This window comes from Chlamydotis macqueenii, chromosome 4, assembly GCF_036417535.1.
Source record: "Chlamydotis macqueenii isolate bChlMac1 chromosome 4, bChlMac1.mat, whole genome shotgun sequence".
NCBI classification, from domain to species: Eukaryota; Metazoa; Chordata; class Aves; order Otidiformes; family Otididae; genus Chlamydotis; species Chlamydotis macqueenii.
In genome coordinates, this window is record NC_141559.1 from 74,673,605 (window position 1) to 74,696,589 (window position 22,985).

A 22,985-nucleotide genomic window follows, 5' to 3' on the forward strand; every position below is an offset into this window, starting at 1 on the left:
ATATTTTGCTCCTCCACACCCAGGAATTTGTTTTTACAAAGGGTACAGTTGATGGGATTTGACCTAACGAAAAGGCTCAGTGCCACCAAAGGACTGAGCACATCTCTTCACACCAACACAGCTTTCAGTCTGCCGAGGCCAATCCAGAATAAAAATACTCGGAGAAGCAGGAAGCAGGTTGTGTCACGAAGACAACGGAACTGACAAGACTTCTAAAAAAATTTTAAGTACACTGCCAACTCTTAAGACAGCATATGCAAAAAACACCACTCCTACAGGGTTTTTTCTTTTACATTTAAGAGAAGGAGATCTGATCAAAACCATACAAAATCAAGTCATTTTAGAGAGGGAAAGAAAACCAAACTCAAAACCAAAACCCTGCCCTCTTCCTGATAGCTTACAACTTCTCTGTACAAAATAACATGCAAGCAAAACATCTGTATGGGATCTTGCGCCAAATTTGCAAATTAAATGAGCACCACACTTCTCAACTGTCAACACAACCCCAGTCACCAGCAGCAAGACTGAGGTTACCCATTTCCAGAACATACAGCTTCTGAGACCTATTTTGAGAATGACAGAGTAAATTGCTTTGTATCCAATTTTTTTCTGACAATTGTTTCAACAAGTTATCTCCTCTCACACCAGAACTATGCCACTAAGGCTAACAGAAATGAAAAGACATTTGACAATAAGTTACTGGGGAAGGGACAAAAGGGCAGCAAAACAAATTAAACTGAAATAACTTGTTTTCTTTACTGTTGTGCAAACAGCAATCTGGAGGAGTAAAAGTTACCTGGAAGTCTCATGTAAGTGACAAGTCAAGCAGTGTGCTGGCTGAGGGAGGGAACTCTATTTTGGATGCAAACAGAAAAGGACAGGGAAAGAACAGAGAAAAGACAGTAATTTTATGGCCCAGGAAGGAGAGTCAGCGGGACTGTGGAAAGCTACAGAGCTGAAATTACTGCTCAGGGAACTCATGAGGCTACAGGAGGTAGGACGGAGGAAGGGAAAGGGCTGAGCAGCACCGGGGTGGTGCAGCACTGCGGGCAGCAAGAAACCCAAGAGGTATATGAGCCACTGCAAACAGACTGAGCTCACGTGAAAACTGAGTTAGCAGGGAGATGGTGAGGAAGCAGAACATTTATCTACAGAAATTAAGGTTTCATTACCACTTGGTATCCGCAAAAAAACCTTTTTATAAATTTGCACTGTTACCACTTCGCTCAGTAGTCTGATACTTTCTCTATTTTTTCCAGTTTTCCTTTCCTTTAGAATAACATTTGCCAAATTTGCCCCTCAAAAAAATTAACAAACTTTGTAATAGGATATTATGATTTGTATTAAAATGTCCATCATTTGCAGTGAAAACATTTGGCATCAGTGACAGTGGATTTATTCCTGCCATTTCAAATGTTTCCTACTGGACTTTTAAAAGGAAAAGCTGGCACTATCTTCGGAAGTCTAAGAACAAAGAAAGTAAAACATGACTGTACTACTTACTAGGCAACATACTTAGCATCACAAACAATTATATTCTTTTTAAGTAAATGTTCCTAGCTCAGGCATCTTCAAAATTTCCTCTGCTCTTTGTTTTCAAACAGGAAGAGACTATTTCACAAACAAGAACAGTTATTTATCTTGTACTGAATGCAGGCACTATCATCTGGCTTATTAACAGAGAGGCTGCGAGTTAAATACTGCATTCTAAAAAATCAGAGCAAGTCCCAAAAACTTACTGGAAACACATCTACTTTGCCAGCAATTATTTCCTATTTTCATTTTCTCCTAAACACCAAAATCAGAACCCTAGAACAGTGGGCTGTGAGTCAGCACAAAGTTACATTATAGACCTGGCAAAAATTCATTTGGACAAACTTGAGGCCTCAAACCACACAAAACAGTGAACATTTATAACAGTTTTTAAAACACAGTATTACTTGTCTACTGAAGGTTATCAACATTTCTTATCATAGTATTTCCAATACTTACATTAAAAAAAAACCCTTTTAAAATGGTTAAGAGCAAAGAATAAAGCTAGAAACTTGCTTCAAATTAGATCTAAAATTCCAACTACTTACGAAGGGCAAGAATCTACGTAACAGAACTGTCAAAAAAGCAGGTGTTGTAGGCTTTTTACCAAAAAAAAAAAAAAAAAAAAAACCAACAAACGCCCATAAACCAACACCCTCACCCCCCAAAAAAAACTGAACCAAAAAACCAGCTTGGAAATTATGTATCTTAAGAAACAAAACTTCAAAAAGTACTTCCGGTAACCTGCTAATAATCAGGTTCTCTCGGCTGTGGTGTTGAGAGATCATTTAAGGAACTCCAGGTAAAGCACAGCAATAACTACACCAGACTGTAAAACAACGTAACTTAAACAGCTTTACCAGAGCCAAATGAAGCAGGGAACTGGGAAAAGCCAGCATGGATTTACCAAAGGCAAATAATGCCAGACTAACTGGATCACCTTCTACAACAAAGCAACATTTTCTGTCAACCTGGGGAAAGCAATGGATATCATTTAGGGGGACTTCAGCAAAACATTTGACTCTTTCCCACAGTCTTCTCCTGGACAAACTGGCAAGACAAAGACTGGATGGATGGTCTGCGAGTTAGGCAGGAAACTGGCTTCCAGGCTGCACTCAGAGAGCGCTGATCAATGGTTTTCACTCAGGCTGGCAGCCGGTCACAAGTGGGAACTCCCAGGGACCAATACTGGGCCCCACGCTGTTCAACATCATCATCAATGATCTGGACAATGGGACTGAGAGCACCATCACCAAGTTTGCTAATGATATCAAACTGAGTGGTGAGGTGGATGTGTCAGAAGGGAAAGTCATCTTACAGACAGACCAGGACAGGCTGGAAGAGCAAGCTAGCAAGAACAACATGGTGTTTAACCAAGACAAGTGCAAGGTCCTGCACCAGGGACAACATAACCAAAGAGCCCGGTGCAGGCTGGGATCTGTGTGGGTGGGGAGCAGCCTTACTGAACGGGATATCTAGGGGTCCTGATGGGCAACAAGCTGAACAGCAGCTGGCAGCGCACCACTGCAGCAAGGAAGGCAAACTGGATCCTGGGCTGCATCCACAGACACATTACTAGTGGAGAGAGATGTGACCATTCCACTCTACCAAGCACTTGTAAGGCCACACCTGGACTGCTGTGTCCAGTTCCAGTCTCCACAATTCAATACACAAACAGACTGGAGAGGGTCCAAAGGAGAGCCATGAAGATGATCAAGGGCTGTAGAATCTGCTCTGTGAGGAAAGGTTGAAGGAGTTAGGTCCTTTGTCCCTGGAGAAGAGAAGGCTTGAGGGGGATCTCATCACAGTGTTCCAGTACCTAAAGGGTGGCTACAAAAAGGATGGAGGGTCTCTCTTTACAAGGAGCCACATGGAGAGGACAAGAAGCAACATGTACAAGTTGCACCAGAGAGGTTTCATCTTAATATAAGAAAGCAATTTTTAATAGAGAACAATCAATCACAGGAAAGACCTCCTCAGGGAGGAGGAGTGATGGAGTCTCCATCAACTAGATGTTTTCAAGATGCAACTGGGCAGGGTGTTACCCACCTAAAATTTAACCCAGAATTAAGCTGGGTAGATTCAGCTGGAATATTGTATCAAATACAGCTGTCTAAATTCTGCAGAAGTTTCAATATATATGGCTCAGAATACATAATTCAGTCCTTGCCAACAGAAGAGGGGTGAAGTCAGCATTAAAACTACACTAGAAGCTAAGATACAGAACCGTAACTTCCCTCCTTCTAATCGCAGAATCATAGAATGGTTTGGGTTGGAAGGGACCTTTAAAGGTCATTCAGTCCAACCCCCCTGCAGTAAGCAGGCACACCTTCAACCAGATAAGGTTGCTCACAGCTCCATCCAACCTGGCCTTGAATATGTCCAGGGATAGGGCATCCATCATCCCTATGGGCAACTTGTTCCAGTGCTTCACCACCCTCATTGTAAAAAAATTCTTCCGTATGTCCAGTCTAAATCTACCCTCTTAGTTTAAAACCATTAACCCTTGTCGTATCACAACAGGTCCTGCTAAAAAGTTTGTCCCCATCTCTCTTATAGGCCCCCTTTAAGTACTGAAAGGCTGCAATAAGGTCTCCCCGGAGCCCTCTCTTCTCCAGGCTGAGCAGCCCCAACTCTCTCAGCCTGTCCTCACAGGAGAGGCGCTCCAGCCTTCTGATCGTTTTTGTGGCCCTCCTCTCAATCCACTCCAAGAGGTCCATGTCTTCCCTGTGCTGAGGGCTCCAGAGCTGGATGCAGTACTCCAGGGGGGGTCTCACCAGAGCAGAGTAGAGGGGCAGAATCACCTCCTTTGACCTGCTGGCCAAGCTTCTTTTGATGCAGTCCAGAATGCAGTTGGCTTTCTGTGCACATTTATGGCTCACGTCCAGCTTTTCATCCATCAGCATCCCTAAGTCTTTCTTGGCAGGGCCGCACTCAATCCCTTCATCTCCCAGCCTGTACTGATACCAGGGGTTGCCCCATCCCAGGTGCAGGACCTTGCACTTGGTCTTATTGAACCTCATGAGTTTTGCATGGGCTCACTTCTCAAGCTTGTCCAGGTCCCTCTGGATGGCATCCCGTCCCTCAGGCGTATTGATTGCACCACACAGCTTGGTGTCATCTGCAAACTTCCTGAGGGTGCACTTGATCCCACTGTCTATGTCATTGATGAAGATGTTAAACAGTACTGGTACCAGTACAGACCCTTGAGGGACAACACCTGTCACTGATCTCCATCTGGACATCAAGTCATTGACCACTACTCTCTGGATGCGATCATTCAACCAGTTCCTCATCCACCAAACAGTCCACCCATCTAATCCACATCTTTCCAATTTAGAGAGAAGGATGTTGTGGGGAACCATGTCGAAGACCTTACAGAAGTCCAGGTAGATGACATCCATAGCTCTTCCCTTGTCTACTGATGTAGTCACTCCATCATAGGAGGCCACTAGGTTGGTCAGGCAGGACTTGCCCTTGCTGAAGTCACACTGGCTGTCTCGAACCACCTCCCTGTCCTCCTACCTGCATCAGCATAGCTTCTAGGAGGATCTGTTCCATGATCTTCCCAGGCACAAAGGTGAGGCTGACAGGTCAGCAGTTTCCAGGTTCCTCCTTTTTATCCTTTCTAAAAATGGGTGCAATGTTTCCCTTTTTCCAGTCAGCAGGGACTTCACCTGACTGCCACGACTTTTCAAATATCATGGAGAGTGGCTTGGCAACTACATCAGCCAATTCCTTCAGGATTCTGGGATGCACCTTGTCAGGTTCCATAGACTTATGTATATTCAGGTTCCATAGACTTCTGTGTATTCAGGTTCCTCAGGTGGTCACAAATCTGATCTTCTCTTACAGTTGGAGGGACTTGGCTCCCTCAGTCCCCATCTTGTGGCCCACCCACTCAAGAGGTGTTGGCAGAGGGGTTACCAGTGAAGACTGAGGCAAAAAAGTTGAGTACCTCAGCCTTCTCATTTGTTGTTACCAGTTCACCAGTCTTGCTCATCGGGGGGGTATACTTTTTTGACCTTCCTCCTTCCTTAATAAAGGATTTAAAAGACCAAGAGTATCAAACTTCTAGAAACTGTAATCATTCCCCTCCCCTCCCTGACCTGGAAAAGCATTGTATCCCAGAGATCAGATTCTGGAGGAAGCTGGGAATGACGCACAAGGAGGGACAGGGCAGCACACTTTGCTATTCCTCCCCTCAGCGCCTGGCACTGCCCTCACAGCTGCAGCCTATGCTCGCCATTGGTACCATTTTTAAGTTAAACTCTCTAATTTAATTTATTAAATTAGATCAAATCTCCAAACAGCTCAATCCAAGCTAATTAAAAATGGGAAGAAATCCCAACCTAAAAATGGGACTAGGAATAAGATTAAAAAGAGAATGACTCTTGAAACTGCCAACTTTTATGTTTCTGGTTTCTTCCCAGTCCTAACCTTTTAACTTCTCTTTGCCTCTTTAGATCATTTGCTTCGCCAATTTTCCTGCTAACAGGACTAACAACAGAACAGCCATTTCTAACCTCCAAGAATCTGCTGAAGACTAACAGTTTCAAATCAACTTCTTAACATCAAAATTACCTGGCTTTCACTTCTTTGACTCAGTAACTTGATCTGCTTGTTCCATGCACTTCTCATACAGCATTTCTGGAAATGTTCAGTGCATAAATTAACAAAAGATTAAGGACAGTGACAGCAGAAATTGTAATATAAGATATGAACAGTGTGACATAACAGAAAGAAGTTCTCTGCATAAATATCTGAAAACACAGACACCTCGGACTTGCCTTCTGAAACCTTAAGAGCTTCACAAGTGTATCAGAATATTTGCATGCAAATGAGAAAATAGGAATTTCACCACTGTCTTTTGCATTCCTCCAGGCACAATGTGAAAGTACGAATTGTGCAAAGTATCATACATTGTTTCTTTGCCCCTTACCAGAGGAGCACCGACGGTCACAGGTGGTAATGATAGTGGAGATACTTTTCCCTTTCAATACTTGGGTGTCTATTAGCCCCAAAAGTAACTCCTTATAGTTCAGTGAAAAACATGGCCTTCAGTGTTATAGTTCAGAGCAGTATCATGATTTTCAGATAAATTTATTTCATGAAGTTGCTCCAACACAGATTGAAACTGAATTAGCTACATGTTGAACCTGGACTTAAAGAGCCCCTAAAACGAGTCTTTGTAATTACACTGACAAATAAAGATCTGTCAAATACCACAGAAGATTATTTGTTTGCAATTTTATTTCAGAAACCTGAATTCTAATTCAAATAAGCTTCTCAAGTAAAAACGACAGAGAATTACGTAACTAATAGTGTAATATCACACACCTCAATTTAACACAGCTATTACAAAGGAGTAAAACTGCCAGAATTACTCAGTGCCAAAAAGGCAAGATTAGAAACGAATTCAGAAGCTGTCATAGTTTATTATGTAGGAGTTGCAAAGATTATGCTGTGGCCAGGTGGTCTACTGTAAGCATAAAATAAAATAAATAACATCAAGCAGAAAAATTATCTTCCTTAATTTTGAAAAAACAAAAAAAAAAAACCAAAAAAAACCCAAACAACCCGCTATTAGAGTATTATTTCTGGTTCTCATGTACACACTTCAAAAAGACATGAAATATCAGAGTTCAAGGAAGAGTTACAAAAAGGATTCAGAGATTAAACTAACTTCTAGAAATTAGAAGCTTGACCTATTCAGTTAACGAGGAAGGTTAACAGGTGATAAAGGTGACAGGGCCTCAATCCTGCTAACAAAAGTACGGAGAGATTTAAGACTTGGGAGTGAGTATCAGACACATTTGTCCTTGAATAGAGATGTAAGTTTCCTAATCATATACACACAATACTGAGTCAACAACTTTGCTTCGAAAATCTTTATAAAACACAAATTTTAATTCAGCTTCCAGAATATCTTCCACTATCTGTCTGCACTGAGATCAGTCCTGTCTGCTTCTGAAATCTACAAACCTGTCCTTCCCTCTTAGGCTTTCGGAAAAATAAGTTCCCACACATACAATATGCTCATGTTCTTTGCAGTTTCCAAAGCACTTCTAGTATTCTAGCACTTTTTTTTTTTTAAATAGCACCTTCTTCTGCTGGTATCTGGGTGACAGTTGGAGAACGAATGTCAGACAGAAGGCACAAGTACTCAGAGACAGTACCAAAAATCCTCCTTAATCCTTCTCCTGAGCTCAGGTTAAACTGATCAGACTTGCAATTACAACAAATTTTCCCTCAGACCAGGTAGGATCTCTCTTACTATTCTTTAATGATCTTCCGCAGCACAAAGTGCAAATCTCCTACTTGAATAATTCAGGCATACCTTACCTGAAAAATTCCAGTGACAAAAACTGAATACATTCCCAAATACTTTCGCGCGTTTCACCGGCTTCTTCGATACGTTCAACAGCTTAGTCCTGTGAAACTGAATTGCTTAAGTTTTTTGTCTGGTTCGTTTGGTTTTTTGTTTGTTTTTTTTTTAAGTGAAATTTAACAGCCTGTAGAATAAAAAGAGTTGCACTAGAGACATAGTCTTTCTATGTCTTATTGACAAAACCTTAAAATTTGTTGAACACAAAACACTGGTGACAGGTATTTTTTCCAGCCTGCTTTATTGCTACATCAAATTTCATCACTGATGTCACACAGACTCAGCTACACAGGCCAGTTGGTACTATGCAAGAAAGAGTCAAGTCACTAATCGTCATTTGCATCCTCTAATTATGCAGAAAGTATCTGAGGCTAAGGCAATGCAAAATTCAAAGATTTTTTCACTCTTACTATTAATGGATGGTACCAGTACCAGAAAACTAATGCACATTTATTTTTGCCATCAGGGTCATGAGTACATACAAATAAAGAGGTTTAACCCAAATACTGCTTATTTTTAGGTTTCTGTGAACCCACATGCACTTCCCAAGCCTCATGCCAAACATGCTAATAAGCCAACGCCCTCAGATTTTTCAACACAGGTCAAATCAGAGCACCAGCTTTTCAAGGGAAGGGCCTCAGTTTTATGCAAGGAGTATTTAGAAAGCTTGCAAGAAACTGATCAGCATGTCTAACCCAAAAATGAACACTGGCCTCAAACTGAAGTTATAAAAGCTGTTAGACTTTGAATTCCAACACCAGGTTTGTTGAAAACACAAGTGCACACATCAGTTTCTCAAAGAGAAAACCGACCAAAGCAAAATTAGATGTTTAATTTGCCAATGTAATAAAGCAGGCAAGAAGATTTCCATAGTTTTCACATACACACATTTGAAATCAGGTTTTCCTAGGAAACAACACACTTAAAGGCATGAAAGTCCACAAATTGCTTAGCAGTACTCCACACAGTCCCCCGGAAGGAAAGCCATCTGCATACATAGAGGTGGCACTTAGCTGAGAAGAGTCTACTGCTTCAGAATGCCAAGTTCAGGGACATGTGCGGTGGTTGCACCAGTGGCTTTAGACAGAAATGAGATGTAGGGCAGGACAAGGTTTTACCACTGTCCATTGTAAACTTGAGGATGCTTCTGACACAGCAAGTCAAGAGGAAGAGAGTGCAGTACAGGCTCTTCCACAGAGCAGTGGAGAGGCTGTAGTGCTGCATGAGAACCGTGGAGTTCATAAGCAGCTTTACCAGAAGACAGAAGATTTCAGAGCTCATTTGAATGCAGGACACAGTATGAGTTGCCAGTTGCTTAAAGGAAAGTGACATACATGCTCTAGGTGCAAAGACAAGAAGAAAGAGAAGCTTTCTTCTTCCCTCTGCTTTTGACATCAAGGTTTTGCAAAAGATACAAAATGAGCAAAGCCCCTCCACTATGCAGTATGAACACAATATTGTTTAACTCTTCCTGCAAGGTATTATAAATAATATTTTCTGATGGTGCTACCTATCCAGTGCTACCCTTCTTTTCCAAAATAAAAGAGAGTGGGCATTTTATAATTAAACATTAAAATCTATCTTTATTAAAATATCTGTTAGGGTTGTCAAAAAGGTTATACTAGATCAGTGTCTAAGAAAAAACAACAAAAATACTCCACTTGCATACCCAATGCTATCATAGATATAAAAACCCTAAAAAACTTATGCTTAAAATTTAAATTATCTTCAATGTTCACCACTGCTGAAGCCACTTAGAACCTACGCTTTCAAAAAGTGCTGTGAATAACAAGAGTTCCTACAAATGGCAGGAGAGATCAAACAGAAATATAGACACTTCCCTGATTTAAAAATGCAAGAAATCTCAGTAACTGTGTGTTGGTTTTGTTTAGTGAGGGGGGCTACAGTGGCAGCTTCTGTAAGAAGCTGCTAGAAGTTGTTTCCCCTTTGTCCGGCAGACTCAGCCAGGCCTAGGGCGGACCCGCTGCTGGCCACAGCCAATTGGTGACAGAATGTTCCCTGATAACGTCTCTGTGATAACGTATTTAAGAAGGTAAAAAATGTAAAAAAAAAAAAACAAAAAAAAAACAAACAAAAAAAAACAAACAAAAAAAAAACTGAAGCAGGGGGCAGAGAGAAGGAGGTGGTGCGAGCCTTGCGGCCCTCACCCTCTGGCCGGGCAGCCGACTGGGCCCAACTCGGCCTGACCCAGCTGTAAAAAGTAGAGAGGAGATGAGATGTGAAGAGATCCTGAGAGGCACCTGCCTGCCTGTTGTGAAGAATTTCTTGTGAGTGGAACGGCTGCAGATGCCAAGGCCAGTGAAGAAGGAGTGAGGAGTAATGCGGCTCCTGGCCAAGATTCCCCTGCAGCCCATGGTGAAGACCTTGGTGAGGCAGGCTGTCCCCCTGCAGCCCATGGAGGCCCACGGAGCAGCAGAGATCCACCTGCAGCCCATGGAGGACCCCACACCAGGGCAGGTGGAGGAATGTGAGGAGTTCTTCCCCCGAGGAGGAAAGAGCAGCGTAAAGCAACAAGTGATGAACTGACCGAAACCCCCGTTCCCTATTCCCTCTCTGTGCCGCTTGGGTGGGGAAGGAGGTAGAGATAATTTAAATGAAGTTAAGCCTGGGAAGAGGGAGGGGTGGGGAGAAGTTGTTTTTGTTCTTTTCCTCATTATTCTGCTTTGGTTTTACAACGAATAATAATAAACAAATAGTTTTCCCCAAGTCTACTCTGTTTTGCTCATAATGGTAAATGGAATGATCTCTCCCTGTCCTTATCTCAAACCTCAAGCCTTTTTGTTGTATTATCTCTCCCCCATTCCCTCGGAGGGAGTGAGTGAAAGACTGCATAGCTTGGTCCCAAGCAGGGCTAAACTATGACAAACTAAGTATTCACATCTAAAATATCAGTATTATGATGCATAAAGGATCAACTGAAATGCAGCAGTGCACAGGCGAAGTGGCCTCATTTTGGCTAGGATCCAGTTATTTTCATGTAGACTGAATAGTGAGGGATGAGATTTCTCAAACATGTTGGCAATGAACAGAACAATGTCGTTTAACTCTTTGAACTATTCTGAAAAAATGACTTCTTCCAGAATAGTTGGCTGACATTTTATATCTTAGTTGCAAGGGAGAGAAAAGTAGAGAGACTTCTTCCCTCAGTTACACAGAGACCAAAAACACTGCCCTAGACTTGTTACAGCTAGGATTTCACTTTATGCAAGCACGAGAGCTATTTTATGGATTTGGTTGTTGTTGAGTTAAACTCTGAAAACATCTCATCCTTGAATGAAGAATCTGTTGACTTACTCATTTGGGTGTATCCCTGTGGAACAGAAGACTTCCTTGGATAAATCCTTAAACTGATCGGTTACAACAAAAGAAAGATCAAGTCATTTCAGTTTTAAACATAATTACATTTGTAATGTTAGAGCAAATTTAAATGCACTGTATCCCAAGAGTTCAAGTCAGCCACAGAAATTATGACAGACTGTAAAGGACAACTCCATACTTTACAGTCTGAGTATAAGTAACAACGAAGGCACTGCTTCTCCATCTCACCTCTAGTATGGAAAAGACCACACCTAAAGAAAAATCTTCCATTTACTATTACTGTTCATCAGGAGGCTAAAACTAAGGCAGAAGGAAAAGATTCCATGAGGTTTTTAACCACAAGACACCTAAATGGAGAGACTAGACTTATTGGGTTAAATAAGTAAACAGAGACTTTTTTTTTTTTTTAAAAGGAAGTCTACTAAGAAATTGAAATTCTAAAAATCAAGCACATGAATTATCAGATTCCGCTTTACAGTTTATTCTGATTGTGTAAACAGAGCTTAGGGAATTATAAGAATTCTGCAAAAACAACTGCAAAAATAAAAATACTGTAGTTCCAACTTCTTCATTCACCAAAAATTATTAAATCTTAATAACAACTCTTACCTAAGCTCTTATACATCCTGATTTGGAGACAAGACATCCTTTTGAAGCAAGGGCAAACTAAAAGTGCGTATCAGTTCTGCTTTCCAGGCCTAAATAAAGTATCAGTATGTTCCTTACATATTACAATAATGAATAGTGTCACTAGTGTTAGATTGTACTAAATGGTATCTAGTTTTCTTATGCTAAGATATCTCATTGGTTGTTCTAAGCTCCTGCTCCGATGTACACGGCCTTGAAAAAAAAAAAAAAAAAACCAAACTTGCCTATCCATCAACAGTGATAATTAGTTTTCAGAGAATTTGACGTACACTCTCCCGCCCCGTTGGTTTTTTTTGTTTTGTTTTGTTTTTTAGGAGCTTATACTTCATTATGCAATTTTTATCTGAATCAAAGGTACACTAAAACTGTCTTTTTTTTTTTTTTCCCCCACAATATTCCATTTTTTAAAATGCATTTGTTAGGTAATGACATCATAATTGCTACTCAAAATTATGTAATAAAACCCAATAATAAAATTCAAGAATTATGTTAATTTCTTTACGCTTTTCAGGAAATTTTAAGAAAGTTATAAGCAATTAGGGCAATTGCTCCAAAAGATTATGAAATCACAAAAAGGCGGCTGAATAGGCTAAGTAATGGAGTGTCCCACCAGTGGGCAACAGAGTCATGAGGTTAACTTATTGTGTCTTGATGAATTTGTGATTAATATACCTATAACTTTGGAAAAGCTACAGCAAATGCCCTACAAGAAAAAATCTTGCATTACTACAAGACTGGTTGGTTGAGATTTTTGAGATGGAACTAATCTAAATACTCATAACTAGGCGCACAAATTTATTTTCTTGCAGAGAATCCAAGTAACTCATATTGCTACGGTGATCAGAGAGTGTGCAGGCATTATGTTGGAACCACCAAGTTTGATATGTAAGCTAGAAGAGTGAATCAAAGTACATAAATGAGGTAGACACTAATATGAAGACTGCAGATATCAAGTAAGTTTGAACGAGGCAGACAAAGGCAATAGAGATGTTGAATTTTTCATGAATTTCTCATTTATGTTCACCTGAGGCTTTTCTAGGTGGCATCCCCCAGTTTTTTTACAGTACTTCTCAGTTTTGATGAGGGAGGTAGGGAAGGACGGAAAAAAATTAAAATTTATCTCTGGATAAATGATGAGACTAATTTAGTCCCTTGACACAGTAGAAATAGACAGAATTTTTAAAGCCTGTATGCAGGAAGAAACAAATATATTTGGAGAATTCAAGCCTAAGTATCAATTTCTATGCAAACCTTCCATTTGAGATTTTATACTGCACCTGCACATGACAACAGCTTTGAAATGTGAGCCCCATACATATAACGTCATCCTATTTCCAAACCAGACAGCTAACAGTCAGGCTTACTCAAATTCAAAAAACTCCTTTACATGGGGGTTAATCACACATTTTTGTAAGTTCTTCAGGTAGATGAAAAATTTTAGGAAGATTAAGTTCATAACACCCTTCATGTACCCTACACTGAAAATTTCTGAACAGTGTTTAAAATACATGCCCTATATAAAGGATGTTAACACTACCTTCACAGAAGTCTTAGAAGTGACAGTAAGACAAAGTTCATCCCATTGTAGTTCCCAAATCCAAGGGTATTCTCTTTTCTGTCTCTCAGAATGCTTTTGACAACCTTATATGTCTTTAATCTGTAGATTAAACTATGGATAAAAGTCTTACTGGAACTCATTTTCCTGAATTAGGTTGTTGTTCATTCCATGTTAGGAAACAGTATGTCAAGAAACGCCCCCCATGAACTCTGTTTTAGGAGTAACTCATTTCTGTTTTTCTTCTTCCCAGGGAAGTGCAAATGCGCTCCCTATCCCAAAATTATGCAGTGATTTTTCCTACTTCTGAGTAAACCTCAAGGGTCAAGCACACCCACACTGCAACAGATGAAACACCAAGAGAAAAAATCATCTTCCTGATCATGCTGTCTCCCTTGTCAGGCAAGTATTACACAACTGAATATAGCTGTATAAATTAACATTATGCAAACTCAGGTCTGATCTTCTAGCTGAGATTATCATTGTTTCCACCTGACAGTGGCAAAAAGATATCATTAACTTTGCTGTACAGGGATTCAGAATTACATTTGGAGAGAACTGCAGTAGTCCAGCTTCTCCAGCCACTGTAAATCACGTAAACACAAGTGTTTAATGGCTATTTGAGTGAAGTTTCAGAATCACAAACACAACTGTCTACAACAGCCCAGACTTCAACAGTTCAGGAATCAAGGCCAGTCTCGCACTCTCTGCTAGGCATATTTCTTAATTTCTTAGCTAGGACCATTGTAGTGTCCAGACAGTTACATTATTCAACTGAAGATTCAACAGAATAAATGAGAATGTAGAAAACACAGAAGGATGTGCACAAACCATGGCATAAAGATTCTGTTTGCGCTGCAGGACAAGCACTAACCTAAGCCTGATACTTGCTTGATTACTACAATGGCTGTAGAGCCTCGCACACCACAATCCAGTTAATTAAACAGAAGAACTCATGCTCTGCTGTTACAGAGTAGGCCCATTCATAAAGGCTGCCTTCACTGAAGAGGCCAAGCTGGCTGTATTTACATTTTATGTCTGGTACCAGCCATCCAGTCTGAGAACGTAGGAGACAAACATCAGGTTGCTCTCCTGCTCTTCCACATGTACCACTTTGAGAGAATGAGTCCCAAGCACACAAGTCCTCTCTTGTTCAGCCTCAAACATTAGGTGCACACCAAAGAATCCAAAGGTCACAATACTTTTGCATGGTTAGAATGTTTTACAGAACTGAACTAAAGCCATCATTAAAACCAAAAGAACAGACCTGAAATCATGCTTCTGGGCATTCTGCACTTACTGAATTCAAGTCCCAATGCACAATAAGAAAGGCTCCTGGTCTACACCCACCCATGCTTCCAGATTAAACTGAACTCTATCCATCCAAAAAGACTAATATATTTAGGTAAGAATTATTTTAGTTCACAAATATTTGAAGATTAACAGTAAAAAAAAGTTTCTACACATCCGTCGTCTTATTGGTTGTCTAGAACCAACTCCACTGACTATCATATTGTCTTTATTATTGATTTTTACTCTGATTCCTATCCAGGCGACTCCTCTTCTATTCATGGACAAAATGTCCTCCCATCTTTCAACATTACCCCTACCAATAGCTAGAAAACACAGTACACCTGCATATGTTTGTCTCGCAGTAACCAGTGACCTTTCCCCATTGTGTTCTAAAAAAAAAAAAAAAAAAAAAAAAAAAAAATCCCAGAAACATACATTTCAGTTAAAACAGTGAACATCAAGGATACATAGTTGTGTCAAATTAGTTGGAGTCAAACAAGGATCCTGAACAATACACACAGCACGGTCAAAGTACTTTCCTTCCTGACTCAAACTGTAAAATGAACTCTTTCTAGAAACCCCACTGCCGCTATTTTATTGCCGAAATATGTATGTACAGTTCTTTCAAGTTAATTGAAAGGCTACTGGCATCAGAAATTGCAAAACACAGTGACATGCACACAGTATTCAAAGCTAGAATTCTAAACCCGGCTTTTACAGCAATTTCCCAAACAGCATGAAGTCGGACACACGCCAGCAGTTTCTGCCCATGTGAAGTCCAACTGATCTCAACAAAGCCTCAGAAGTTGGTAAGTAGCTCTCCAAGGAGATGGGCAAAACAACTGTGACATGAAAACAATAATCACTTGCTTTAGAGCTGTATTGTGGTATTTGTTTTTACAACACTATTATTTAATATGTAGAAACATCTACTCTTTAAGTGTTTGTTTTCATATTTTTTTAAGTATATCACGCTTTCCCAAGAGCACAGTATTATTTTCAAACTCTTCCTTGACAGTTATTCTCACATTATGCCTGCTACACTGCTGAGCCTACACAACTGTTTATGTGGTCACGCTGTGAGCTGGATAACAGACTTGGGTCAGTAATTTGTACAGAAGTCCCCCCATCCAAACCTGCAATCAGATTTGTCCAACAGAAGCTCCAGTCCTTAGTGAACGTCAATAGGATCTAACATGTCCACACACTTAACCACATATTAGGCCACAAGCAATTCCCACTTTGTTGGAGTTGGTTAGTAACAAAGTATCCAATGAGGCTTTTGAAATCCAACAGAAATCCTAACAAAATGTATTCTATAGGGCCACAAGATAAATTGCAGGTACTATTCCATTTTTAACATTAAAATGTTATCTTTTATGCATATCCAGACACCAGTACATTCTATGATGTCTCTCCCAGAAGTTTCCACACCAAGATATATGCAGTTTATATAGGCCATTCAACTTCAGCTACTTTGGAGCCAGAAATTAGTGGCTTCAGACTTTAATTTTACATTTTTTTAAAAAAATCAGAAGTCTAGTAATTCTAATTCTCAAATATTAAGCCTGATGCTTATTCAGTCATATTCAGTCAACTGTCCTGATTTCATAAGGAAGAGATTCTGTAGCATTCTCTTTTGTATACAAAGAGTTTCTGTAGCTGCCAGAGCAAAAACCATTCTGGGTTTTACAAGCAAATGCCAAAACTTTGTCTAAAATGGAAAAATTGCCAAACTCAAACTAGCGGTTTAACTCTTCAAATATCCTGATGAATCATGGCCAGTGTACAGTTTTAAGAACAGTATAACACACACAGTCTTGTTTGCAGCATTTTATTGATTTATGCTTTACACCATGAAAAAAGTCACATACATCTCAACATTCTTAAACTCTTGACCGTAAGAATACCCCATAGCAGTAAGTCCCATGGATTAATATAGAACGTGACTGTGTGGTTTAAACATATTATGTGTAAAAAAAACCCAACTAGTTAAATCCTCTGTGTAATGTAATCCAGATTTTAAAAACTGTTTCTAACCTTACAGTATAATTTTTCTATTCTACTTCAATTTATTTTTCTCATCCATCTTCTCTAAAATAAACCAACCTCAACTTTCTCTCCTGCCTCATTTTGCCCAGTTTTCTTTCCTACTAGTTTCAGACATACTACAGAATTTCAGAGATCTATCAACTAACAACAGAACAGGAAACACTTTAAATAAGATTTTTTTTCCCTTTTAATCTCATGAACCTCTATGAACATCACTAAAAACTGAAGAAATCTGTTCAACAGAAGAGTTCAACAGTTTTATGAAGATGTTCAATAACATACAATAGCAATATATATATACCACTAGCTTAAATTATTCTGATTTAGCAGTCTGTTATCCACCTTATCTCTGATCTTTTCCTACGTTATCCTCAAGTTCCTTGCTCTCCTCCAATCTCAAGCAGCCTATACAAGACTGTTACCTCAAATTGAATTTGTTTCAGTTTTCTAGATAACATAGGAATATAGAGAAAGTAAAATTCCTGTAATATTCCTAGTAATATAGCAAGAAATTTAACAGTAACAATCTGGACAATCCAGTATCTTGTCACTGTACTGTACATCCTTATTGCAAATTTGCTCCGTGCAGATGCTATTGTCTCTGCCAACTAGTCCTTAATATTCTTCACAGGGAAACTAATCTAATCCAACAAGTCTTAGAAAGGATACACACTCTCTTTTTTGAGGGGGTGGGGCGTGTGTGTAAGGTTTTTTCTGATTTCTCCTCCAAAGATCAACTGGATGTCAACACACATCTTCACGTTATAAGACAGGTTAGATTTTACACTAGTGGTATGCAATGCGCAGTGTTTATGAGGCACTGTGCCAACATGGAAAATACACCTCTAAGAACACTTACTTTAAAAAAGTGTGCCACCAGTTAACATGACACAATATTTTAAAAAGGTTAACAGACATAACTCTCATACGAAATAAAAAACCAAAATGCCAGATCTGAATAAGCTGCTGAAAATATAAATTATTCCAACTTTAATTGTATCACTTTCAGAACTAACTACTGCATAGGCCACATGTGTAGGGGATGCTATTCTAGACTATTCAATTAAAGATTATTTCCATTTAAGACAATTGAGCAATACTAAGCTTCAATTTCAACAGATAATTTAAAAATAATATACCTAAAAATGCATATAAAGCCAGAAAGCTTTTTTCTTCTCTCCAATGTTTAACAGCATATTTTCAGTTAACAAACAAATCACCTGGTTCACCAGAAACAGGAAATTAATAAGGTCCCAGTGTCGTATTCGCAAAGCAAATTAGAAAAAAAACAAACAACTTGGCTTTTCAGTAATTATTTATATTATTTCTATGACTCTAAGGCAGTCACATTATTTACTTTAATCTGACACTTTCAGTTACCATGTCAAATCCTATACAGTCTAGTCGAAAAACATACTTTAAAAACAGTAAGTCAAGATCATAATCTTTTACCATTTTCTTATTGCCCATACATTCTTTCAAAATACCAGTAGTCCTAAATATATTCTTCTCATTGCAAGATCTTAAAGATGACATCTGCTAAGTCATCCAGTCTTTAGAGATCACTGCCAAATAGTTTGAGACTTAAATTGGATTGTTTGTTTGGTTTTTTTAATTAGGTGAGGCTGTCCCTAGCTCACGCACATTTAACAGCAGACAAGATAGAACGTCCAAGTAATATAGCAGATTAAATACAATGTAGTCAATATCCATATAATAGTGAACATTTCCATAAGCTCAAAAGTACTAACTCTTCCTTATCAGCTTTAGAAATTACAACCATCAAGCACTTTTCCCAAAAATTTCACTTTGGGATGTAACTTAGCTAATATTAACACTTAAATATGTGCAAAGTCCCATTTAAGTCATTGACGTTACACCTATGTATTTACCATTCACATTAATCATTATGTGTGAATACAGCACTTTTAAGGGAGTAAGATCTAGTTCTCAGTCTTCTACATTAATGCTCCGAAAACATTAAAATACTGTTAAACTTGTGAATAAATAAAACACATCCTATTTAAAGCACATCTCTAGGGCTAGACACTGCTTTGGCAATTATTTATACCTAAAATCAACAGGAAATTCAACAAACAGCTGAAGGGAAGTCAATAATACAAATTAAGTACAGTCCGGAAGGAACCTTTCAAACATCATTAAATTTCTATCCTGTCCTAACCAAACTACTTTCTATGCTTGAACTTCCTTCCAAAAATGAAGCTTTGTAGATGAACATTTAGAAAGAGCAAGTAAGACAGAAAATAGAAAAATATAAAGCAGATACTGTATTTCTGTCTCCGCTTCTGTTTGTATTTTAAAAACAGACGAAATAATTGCACAAATGTGCACATATGAGTTCCTTCCTGGGTCTGAAATACCTCAGCAGGAATTAAAGCATGATTTAACATGTCATAACCATTTAATAAATTAGAAAAATATTGTAACCTCGGGCAACATTAATTCTCCAAGTTGACAATTAGTGTCTTTCTGTCAGGGAGAAGGCAGTAGAACCCTTTTCTTTTCCAAGTCTCCATTAAAACCACCAATCATCTATTACGCAGAGATAGGGGAGTGTCTCTCAGCTCAAACAAAAGCATAATGCTTCCTCAGGAAACTATATTCCAAGCTTATCAGATAGACAGACTCTTAGTGCAATATACAGCAACAGCAGGGCAATACATAGAAACATGGTGTACAGGCTTTTCAGCTCATCAACCCTTCAGCTTGCACCATTTTTTTTTTTTTAACAGTTCAAAGGAGAATTTTCGGAGAAATATGAAGACAATGGATGTAGCTGTGCATGTGTTGTGGGCAGCTTCCTCAGTCACACAGGACAGCAAGAGAAGAAAACAATACAGGGCTCATTATTCAATCTGTTGAGTTATTTTGTGTTGATCTGGGGTTTCTTAATACAAAACAGAATATATACCCCCTAGCTGAGATACAACGTAGCACATTACATAAAACAGTGTTTAAAACATCATACTTGTCTAGCATATATTATCCCTTGATATAAGCACTTATATACCACAGAATGCAACTGGTCTATTTGTTCAATAAAACAGACCACCTGCATACCTACTGGTCTCTGGACAGTATCTGGTCAAGGGACTGTATCATATTTGACTAACAAGATAGGAATCATGGGAACAAACAGATATTCTGGGTCAAAGAGTCGAAACCCTAAGGTACTGTGGAAAACTACATGTTATATCCCTTCCTCCCCCTTACATAAGCTAACCAGCTCCATCTTAAAGACAGTCTTACTCCACTGCTCCTAAGGGAAGGCTGTTGCAGGCTTCTATGCCTCCGTTGCTTAGGAACCATCTTTTCTAATTTCCAACTAGGTTTATTCTTAGATAGTTTATACCCATTTGTTCTCATACCTAAGAAGCTCTTTCTACCCACCTGTGTTGTTTCACTCATATTTTTATGAAAAGCAACCTCTTTCATGCTTTGTTTTCCCATATCAAACAAGACACTCTGAATCCCCCTTACAGAGCAAATTCTCCATTCCCTTAGTCATTCTAGGAATCAGTCTCTGCCCCTCTTCCAGGCCGAATGCTACTTCAACTTGTTGGTGGATGATAGGAATTAAACAATATTCCAGATAAGCTTTCACCAGTACCAGAAAAAGTCAAGACCACTTTACTTCTTTAGAGGAAAGTATTAGTAGGTCAACAACAGTACACTCATTATCCTAATACTTTTCACAGTTGCTAACTTTCATAGGTTAGTCATCCTAAAGTGTTATAAGATCATCTTTATTTTTTTAATGCTTCTGCAGAATTCTGCTGCTTCTTTTTCTACTGGTCATGTCCTAAGATCTCAAATTTGTTCTGTGCAAAACCTTCTTTTGTATTGATCATACTTGACATCTGATGAGAAAACATGAGAAAGCATCGATGTTTTTAATGAAAATATTAAATCTTAAAACTGACCCTTGAAAAATTCCACTACTAACATACTTCCAATACATCGTCTTCTCGTCATCCAGTTCTATGCATACTCAACACATCCTGTCACCATTTTAAAATCAATATTCACAGAAACATCACCCTAGTTTTTACACAGAATGATAGTACAAACTGAATGACTCCCAAATTAAAAAGAGGTCAGCTTTAACCATGTATCCTCTCCAAAAAGACAAGTATCTTATAAAAAGTCATTATATTTCTCTGACAAAGTCTTCCTCTGTTTAAGAGCTATATCACTTCATACCTCATTTTCCTCTTACCTCCATATAGAACAGCTTCTCTTTCTAAATTTAAACAAATATCTGAATATTAAGGTCACACTAATGATGCAATAACTATCCTGAACCATCTTTTCCTCTAAACATAGTGACTGCTGCTGCTGCTGCTCAGCAGTCATCCAATATTCTTCTGCCTTGACATTTAATAACCACTCTTGCAACTAAGTCTCTAACTACACAGATTGCCTAGTTCAAAATTCCAGAGTAAATACTACGTAGTCCCACTGATCCACACTCTGTAAGTTCCACTTTATCTGTAAGGAAATCATTTTTATAACCTCACTTCAGTAAAATCTATTTGCCAGAATGCATGTGTTCAAAACTGTCTTCGTTGAAAATTAAGGCAAACTTTTAATGTAGTCTTTCACGTCTATCTAAATTATTTTTAGTTTTATTTAATTGTTCCCATGCCTCCTGATAAGAAAGGTCATCAGTATTTTTTGAGTTTTCTGCTTAGTCCTGATGCTCCTCTTCAATTTGCTATTAACCTTGTTAGATCTCACATCTCCACTTCTTTGTATATTAAAAAAAAAAAAATTAAAGAATCAGACTCTGGTAAGAGCACAAATACTTTATACAGTTGCTAGATTTATGTGCATTTATTGCTGTATCAGAAGTTCAGCCAAATCAGAAGTAGCTGAAAGCACCTCATCAAACAAGCCCTGAACATTGTTGTAAAACTGGAATTACAAGAACATGTGGATGCTAAACTAAGTTATAGACTTTGCAATTTGAATGTTCACTTAGAATTATTAACAGGTTTTCATGCCACTTGGGGAGAGGTTTGGGTCTTCTTTTTTCTTTAGTTGGGCCTTTGCTTGTTTTCCCCAATAAATGACGTATGTCTAAAACATGAATAATGCCACAAGTTCTCCCCCGAGCTGAAAAAAGAGAAGGGAAGTTAAGGCTGTTTCATTTCAGCTTTACCTCATATGTAAGCAAAACCAAAACCTGTATTATCAACATTTTGGTTTGAGAACACATTGCACTGCTATTACAAAACTTACTTGAAGGGGAAAAAAGAAGTCTGAAGAAACAATGTTCAAATTTAGGATTACTATAGCAACAGAGAGGAGAGAGGGGAAAATTACCAGATTACACTTTCAGGTCAAACTCTTGAAAGAATAAATTCAGATTTTAGTTTCCGTAAAATGAACTGAATTTATCCTATTTCTCAATGATTAACACATCAAATTAAGGATTAAATTAAACAAGTAAAAACAGTAGTACAAGAAGTAGTAAATACAGAATTTCAAACTGAATAATCTCACCTTTTCCTTCCACCATTAAATATTCAGTATCACAAAAGGTCTTCAAATCAATAACTAATAACAAATAGAGTACTATTTAGGAAGGTGTCTAGTCCTGATCAAAGGTCTGCAAAGGAAAAAAAGAGGCACTTGAAGTCTGCCTCATTCTTAATTAAGTGACTCCAGTAATTGCACTACTGAAAATGTGCAATAGTGTGCCCCCATTTGACTTGGAGGTGTAATGAATTTCCGAAAACAGAGTTTGGTTATTACAGAACTAACACATTTCAACAACATATGTGAACACAGTAACAACTTAATGCCCTGAAAACAAGGGAATGCAGAAATAAGCTTAAGCTCTTTAAAAAGGTGACATTATGGAAAAAAAAAAAAAAAACAAACAACAGGATATCCTAAGTAACTAATTACTCACATCTCTTTTCATTACGCATCTTTAGCATTCTTTGTATTGTGAGGTCATTTTAATAAATCCTTAAGCATAATTAGCCCAATGGATACTATTCCAGCATCAATAAATATCATAGTTACATTAATGTCTGAAAAAAGAGCAAGAAAAACAGTAGTCTGTTTTTTTTGGGAGACCAGCTATTTCAATACTTCAGCCCATTTACACGAGATAGGATCCCAAACCCATTAAGCATGCAGCTG

The 22,985-nt window shown here is 38.6% G+C and overlaps 1 protein-coding gene across 12 annotated transcripts in view; it reads right to left on the bottom strand.

Moving 5' to 3' along the window:
- The window catches only part of ADD1 (adducin 1), a 66,960-nt gene that overhangs the window by 36,029 nt on the left and 7,946 nt on the right, over positions 1-22,985 (bottom strand). Inside the window, exon 2 of one of the 12 annotated variants that reach the window (XM_086747808.1) lies at positions 22,338-22,443. The exons of the other annotated variants lie outside the window; for them this stretch is intronic. The gene's annotated coding sequence lies outside the window, so the exon portion shown is untranslated. The remainder of the gene's footprint in view (positions 1-22,337; positions 22,444-22,985) is intronic. 12 annotated transcript variants of the gene reach the window in all.